Below are 7,972 nucleotides of genomic sequence, written 5' to 3'. Positions count from 1 at the left end.
TCCCACCACTTTCCTCATGGAAGTAACTTTCAAAACTGATTAGAATTGCAGGTGAAGAGAGAATCACAGAATGTGCCTGTCTAAACTGGCATATTGCTATATGGTTCCCTGATAGCACTGTTTGGCCCTTATCTTTCCAGCAGATACAACATGCAATCTTTCTGGGATGATTTTGGAGCCTTTTAGGACCTTTTAAGCACCAGCTAGACTGCACCAAAGTTCACAGTGTGAACTGATGCTCCACTATTAAATGAAAACTGTGGATGTGGGGCAGGGCTCCACCACCACATCCCAAACAGAAAGAAAATGGAACATGCTCTGGTGCTTTATTTTTCCTCAGGATGTGTTCTATTTCAGAAAAGCCCCAACAATTACCTCATAAAGCTTAAGGACCAGAAAGCCATCATGTGTTCTGCATTGTCTTCTTCTTGTGCTAAAATTATCGTGTCAACTATTTTCAGTGGTTTTGCTTTCCAAATTTCAACAACTTAAAAGTAATACAAGCTTTTCTCTTTACATGGTACAGCATTTGACAGCTTGCCAAATATCAATCCCTCCCATAACTCAACTTTTAATTTGTCTGAATGTAACATAGAAAACTGCTTCATTGACTAGGCAAAACCCTTTGACTGTGTGGACCACAGCAAACTATGGCAAGTCCATCTTATCTATCCCCTGAGAAATCTATATGTGGGACAGGAAGCAGCAGTTAGAACTGGGTATGGAACAACTGATTGGTTCAAAATTGGGAAAGGAGTACAACAAGGCTGTATACTGTCTCCCAGCTTATTTAACTTATATGCAGAATACATCATGCGAAAGGCTGGACTGGAGGAATACCAAGCCGGAATTAAAATTGCCGGAATATCAAAAACCACAGATATGCAGATGATACCACTCTGATGGCAGAAAGTGAGGAGGAATTAAAGAACCTCTTAATGAGGGTGAAAGAGGATAGCGCAAAAAATGGTCTGAAACTCAACATCAAAAAAACTAAGATCATGGCCACCGGACCCATCACCTCCTGGCAAATAGAAGGGGAAGATATGGAGGCAGTGACATACTTTACTTTCTTGGGCTCCATGATCACTGCAGATGGAGACAGCAGCCATGAAATGAAAAGACGCCTGCTTCCTGGGAGGAAAACGATGACAAATCTTGACAGCATCTTAAAAAGCAGAGACATAACCTTGCTGTCAAAAGTCCACATAGTCAAAGCTATGGTTTTTCCAGTAGCGATGTATGGAAGTGAGAACTGGACCATAAAGAAGGCTGACTGCTGAAGAATTGATGCTTCTGAATTGTGGTGCTGGAGGAGACTCGAGAGTCCCCTGGACTGCAAGGAGAACAAGCCTATCCATTCCGAAGGAAATCAACTCTGAGTGCTCACTGGAAGGTCAGATCCTGAAGCTGAGACTCCAATACTTTGGCCATCTGATGAGAAGACTCCCTGGAAAAGACCCTGATGCTGGAAAAGAGTGAAGGCAAGAGAAGGGGACGACAGAGAACAAAATGGTTGGACAGTGTCATCGAAGCTACCGACATGAATTTAACCCAACTGCAGGAGACAGTGGAAGACAGGACGGCCTAGCGTGATCTGGTCCATGGGGTCACGTAGAGTCATACACGACTTAACAACTAAATAACAACTTAGAAAAGAATGAAGCTTCTAAACCCTACCTCTCTGTTTGGAAGCTTTGTTGCCAGGAGGCTACGTAAACTCCAGAGCTCTCCATGATTACACCAACATAGCAGGAGGAAATGAAAAGGCAACATTTATCCTCAGTTCCTTTCTAATCTGGAGGTTTTCTTCTTTCTTGTGTATTTCTACAATTTCCCTACCTTTGGAAGCAAGTGGAAATAGGTGCGTCAGAACTGCCACCTCCTGGACCCACGCATGAGGAAGACCCAAAGTCACCCCTCAATCCAATCTGACTCTACAGGTATCAAATATCTGATTCTGGAATCAGAAGGGCTTTCATATGAGTCTGGGAGAGGTCATCTGGGATCACACAATTCTCCCTACAACTTGGTGTGTGTTTAGTCGTTTAGTCGTGTCCGACTCTTCGTGACCCCATGGACCAGAGCACGCCAGGCCCTCCTGTCTTCTACTGCCTCCCGGAGTTGTGTCAGGTTCATGTTGGTTGCTTCGCAGACACTGTCCAGCCATCTCATCCTCGGTCGTCCCCTTCTCCTCTTGCCATCACACCTTCCTAACATCAAGGTTTTTTCCAAGGACTCTTTTCTTCTCATGAGATGGCCAAAGTACTGGAGCCTCAGCTTCAGGATCTGTCCTTCAAGTGAGCATTCAGGGTTGATTTCCTTTAGAACTGATAGGTTTGTTCTCCTTGCAGTCCAGGGGATTCTCAAGAGCTTCCTCCAGCACCACAATTCAAAGGCATCAATTCTTCGGCGGTCTGCTTTCTTTATGGTCCAGCTCTCACTTCCATACATCACGACAGGAAAAACCATAGCTTTGACTATTCAGACTTTTGTTGGCAAGGTGATGTCTCTGCTTTTCAAGATGCTGTCCAGATTTGTCATCGCTTTCCTCCCAAGAAGAAGGCGCCTTTTAATTTCAGGGCTGCTGTCTCCATCTGCAGTGATCATGGAGCCCAGGAAGATAAAATTTGACACTGCCTCCATATCTTCCCCTTCTATTTCCCAGGAGGTGATGGGACCAGTGGCCATGATCTTAGTTTTTTTGATGTTGAGTTTCAGACCGTTTTTTGCACTCTCCTCTTTCACTCTCATTACAAGGTTCTTTAATTCCTCCTCACTTTCTGCCATCAGAGTGGTATCATCTGCATATCGGAGGTTGTTGATATTTCTTCCGGCAATCTTAATTCCGGCTTGGGTTTCTTCCAGTCCAGCCTTCCGCATGATGTATTCTGCATATAAGTTAAATAAGCTGGGGGACAATATACAGCCTTGCCGTACTCCTTTCCCAATTTTGAACCACTCAGTTGTTCCATGACCAGTTCTAACTGTTGCTTCCTGTCCCACATATAGGTTTCTCAGGAGACAGATAAAGTGGTCAGGCACTCCCATTTCTTTAAGAACTTGCCATAGTTTGCTGTGGTCCACACAGTCAAAGGCTTTCGCATAGTCAATGAAGCAGAAGTAGATATTTTTCTGGAACTCTCTGGCTTTCTCCATAATCCAGCGCAAGTTAGCAATTTGGTCTCGAGTTCCTCTGCCTCTTCGGAATCCAGCTTGTACTTCTGGGAGTTCCCGGTCCACATACTGCTGAAGCCTACCTTGTAGGATTTTGAGCATAACCTTGCTAGCGTGTGAAATGAGTGCAATTGTACGGTAGTTGGAGCATTCTTTGGCACTGCCTTTCTTTGGGATTGGGATGTAGACTGATCTTTTCCAATCCTCTGGCCACTGTTGAGTTTTCCAAACTTGCTGGCATATTGAATGTAGCACCTTAACAGCATCATCTTTCAAGATTTTAAATAGTTCAACTGGAATGCCATCACCTCCACTGGCCTTGTTGTTAGCCAGGCTTTCTAAGGCCCACTTGACTTCGCTCTCCAGGATGTCTGGCTCAAGGTCAGCAACTACATTGTCTGGGTTGTCCGGGATATCCAAATCTTTCTGATATAATTCCTCTGTGTATTCTTGCCACCTCGTCTTGACGTCTTCTGCTTCTGTTAGGTCCTTCCCATTTTTGTCTTTTATCATGTTCATCTTTGCGCAAAATGTTCCTCTAATATGTCCAATTTTCCTGAACAGATCTCTGGTCTTTCCTTTTCTGTTATCTTCCTCTATTTCTTTGCATTGTTCATTTAAGAAGGCCCTCTTGTCTCTCCTTGCTATTCTTTGGAAGTCTGCATTCAAGTTTCTGTAACTTTCCCTATCTCCCTTGCATTTTGCTTCCCTTCTCCTCTCTGCTATTTCTAAGGCCTCGTTGGACAGCCACTTTGCTTTCTTGCATTTCCTTTTCTTTGGGATGGTTTTCGTTGCTGCCTCCTGGACAATGTTACGAGCCTCTATCCAAAGTTCTTCAGGCACTCTGTCCACCAAATCTAGTTCCTTAAATCTGTTCTTTACTTCCACTGTGTATTCATAAGGGATTTGGTTTAGATTATACCTGAGTGGCCCAGTGGTTTTTCCTAATCTCTTCAGTCTAAGCTTGAATTTTGCTATGAGAAGCTGATGATCAGAACCGCAGTCAGCTCCAGGTCTTGTTTTTGCTGACTGTATAGAGCTTCTCCATCTTTGGCTGCAGAGAATATAATCAATCTGATTTCGATATTGCCCATCTGGTGATTTCCATGTATAGAGTCGCCTCTTGTGTTGTTGGAAAAGAGTGTTTGTGATGACCAGCTTATTCTCTTGACAAAACTCTATTAGCCTTTGTCCTGCTTCATTCTGAACTCCAAGGCCAAACTTCCCTGTTGTTCCTTTTATCTCTTGGCTCCCTACTTTAGCATTCCAGTCCCCTAGAATGAGAAGAACATCTTTCTTTGGTGTCAGTTCTAGAAGGTGTTGTAAATCTTCATAGAATTGTTCAATTTCAGTCTCCTCAGCAATGCTGGTTGGTGCATAAACTTGGATTATTGTGATGTTGAATGGTCTGCCTTGGATTCGTATTGACATCATTCTATCATTTTTGAGATTGTATCCCATTACAGCTTTTCCCACTCTTTTGTTGACTATGAGGGCTACTCCATTCCTTCTACGGGATTCTTGCCCACAATAGTAGATATGATAATCATCTGAGCTGAATTCGCCCATTCCTGTCCATTTTAGTTCACTGATGCCCAGGATGTCGATGTTTATTCTTGCCATCTCCTGTTTGACCACCTCCAGCTTCCCAACGTTCATAGATCTTACATTCCAGGTTCCTATGCAGTATTCTTCTTTGCAGCATTGGATTTTCCTTTCACTTCCAGGCACGTCCACAGCTGAGCGTCCTTTCGGCTTTGGCCCAACCACTTCATTAGCTCTGGAGCTACTTGTACTTGTCCTCCACTCTTCCTCAGTAGCATGTTGGACGCCTTCCGACCTGAGGGGCCCATCTTCCAGCGTCATATCTTTTAGCCTTTTGTTTCTGATCATGGGGCGTTCTTGGCAAAGATACTGGAGTGGCTTGCCATTTCCTACTCCAGGTGGATTGCGTTTAGTCGGAACTCTCCACTATGTCCTGTCCGTCTTGGGTGTCCCTGCACGGCATAGCCCATAGCTTCTCTGAGTTACTCAAGCCCCTTCGCCACGACAAGGCAGCAATCCATGAAGGAGCTACAACTTGGAAAGCACCCTATTTCTCCCTATGGGCACAGGTGAGAACAAGAGCTTGGAAAGTTTTGAAAGCTTTCAGTTTTTGAATTCAGGCTCTCTGAAGGACCACATTTATCCATATGAACTTCTCCAGGTTCTACGTTTTTCAGCAGATCTCATTCTTTTGGCCCCATAACCCTTACAGACATGCTTGATGAGGACATGAGAGACAACATTTTCAACATGTGGTTGCCTGGCTTAGGTACGTATTCATTTGATTTACCGTGTATAAAGTTAATGAAATGTTCTTGATCAGAACCTACTGAGCATGGTTTGGCATGATCCAAGATAATGGTGTAGCTATAGTCTCACAATTAAATTTGGACCTTCTTAGCTTTTGTAACAAAAGCAAGCGGGATCTGCAATAAAATGTTGCAAGGTAGGCAGGTCCTGGTTAAGTGAAGAGCTTGAAAAGTTGCTTTTAACAAGAAGGAGTAAAATGATATACTGAAGTTATCCATCACCAAGCATAGTAGGAAGGTGGCCTGGAGCATAAAAACTCTTGTTCTTCGACGTGTGCACACTTGAACATAATCTGGCACAGCCAGATGATGATGGTTTGAGAGTGTCATGTTGTTGCTTTTGTTCCTACTGTTACGTATTCTATCTCTTTAATATAATTATGGGGCCACTAAGTTAATTTTGACTTATGGTGACCCCTTCTAGGGTCTTCTAGGTAGTGAATACTTAGAAGTAATTTATTCTTTCTTTCTTCTGGAGGCATCCCAGGACCGCGCAGCTTGGCCATAGCTACATAGGTTGGCTCTGTTCCCGAGAGCCACAGTGAGGAATTGAACTCACAGCCTCTTGCCCCGCAGCCAGATACTTAAACCTCTGAGATGTCTTGCCAGATTTACCAATAGTAAATGCCTTGTGTGATTGCACAAGCTGCAATATATACACTGGAAGATGCCAATTAGTACAACACTCAGTTGGCTCTTAATAGGCAACTCAGCTATAAAATACTGTACTTGAATTTTCCAGAGATAGCAACTTGTTACCATTATAAGACATTTCCCCACTTTAAAAAAATTCCCTGCTGCTAGATCCCACTTAACATTGGTCACCTATTTTTAGAATGTGATTATTGTACAAGGGGATATTGCTGCTTTGAGTCAGTATTTTATTGGAAGAGATAACATTGTTTGATTCTTTTGAAGCATGAGAATGATGAGCCTTCTTAGGGTTTCTGGGAACTACTGGTAGTTTCAAAGTTTGGGTACTAATATATGGAAGATTATGTATAACCCAAGAAAGGTCTGATCTCACTCACTCACTCACTCACTCAGTGTGTGTGTGTGTGTGTTTATATAAAAGACAGGGTCTTATATTAATTTTTGCTTCAAAAACGCATTAGGTCTTATTTTCAGGGGATTCTTTATTTTTTTCATGTACAATCTACATTTATTTAAATACAATCTTCTGGTTGCTGCACAATGGTGGAGGGCAGGGTTTCACTTAACTAGGGGTTATTTTAGGGGTAGGGCTTATATTACAAGCATCCTGAAAAATCACACTAGTGCTTATTTTCAGGGAAGCAGAGTGTATATACCAAGTTAAATATATATAGATACCAAATTAAATATATATATTTAACTTGGTTGCCTCAAATAACAATCTCAGCCTTTTTTTTGAGAATGTGTCTCTCTCCTAGTTAGATAGCCATGTTGCAACACACAATTCATCCAGTTATGGAGACAAACAACTGTGAGAAACCTTGGGTAATCAGATATAAGGATTAGTATGTCTGGAACTGGGCTACTTAGTGAGTCACTTGGAAGGGACCTTAAAAACAAATACCAGAGTATAAACAATGGTTAGGGAATCTCTGGCCACACAGTCCCTTACCACTGACCACACTGGGTGGAACTACTGACATTTGAAGACCAAAACATTTGACAGGCCAAAGATCCCTCAATCCTGACACAAAACTACAACGAAAGGCATCACTTACTGGTCTGGAAGATTTATGGTAGAGAGTAAATATGATTCTTGCACAGCAGATCTCCCTGGCTCAAAACCTCACCACATTTTGTCAGTTATGCAATGAAGATCCTCAGTATGTATTGTTGCATTGAAAATGTTTATTTCTGATTCTCTGTTGGCACAGCAGTGAGACTTACAAAACAGTTTTCAGAGAGGATTTCCATTCTATTCTGCTTAAAGCAATTTTCTTATTTTAACATATTTTGTGCTGATCCTCCCACTGCTTCTTGAAACCACTCAGCTGATCTTATGCTGGATTGCCTGGATCCAGCCATATGATATTTTATAAGGTGGCTGCCTAGAGGACTGGAAGATAGTTAAAGTTTTCAATTCGTCCTCAAGTGTTGACTCTCTCCTTCTGTCATCTTAAAGACTGGAGAAATATCCATGGAAATAACTTTCAAAACAGCTCACTAGAAACCCTTAAGCCAAGTCCAGAGCATGAACAGTTACTTTTAAAAACGAGTTACGGTAGTTATAAGTGACAACCTAAGGCCTATGAAGTAGCTAGATACTGTTGTAGATATAGTTTTGAAAGCAATTTTATTTCCTCATTTCTCAAAATTAATGAATACAGGTATATTAAGATAGTTTTTAGAAAAACGCCTGAATGCTAGTAGCTACTAACCTGCAGTAAAAACCACAGTGCTTCTCCCTGGCATCTTGTTGTCACCTCCACAGAGCAGAAAGCATCAGA

The sequence above is a fragment of the Pogona vitticeps genome, chromosome 3 (assembly GCF_051106095.1).
Source record: "Pogona vitticeps strain Pit_001003342236 chromosome 3, PviZW2.1, whole genome shotgun sequence".
Taxonomy (NCBI): Eukaryota; Metazoa; Chordata; class Lepidosauria; order Squamata; family Agamidae; genus Pogona; species Pogona vitticeps.
This window is presented reverse-complemented; position numbering follows the sequence as displayed.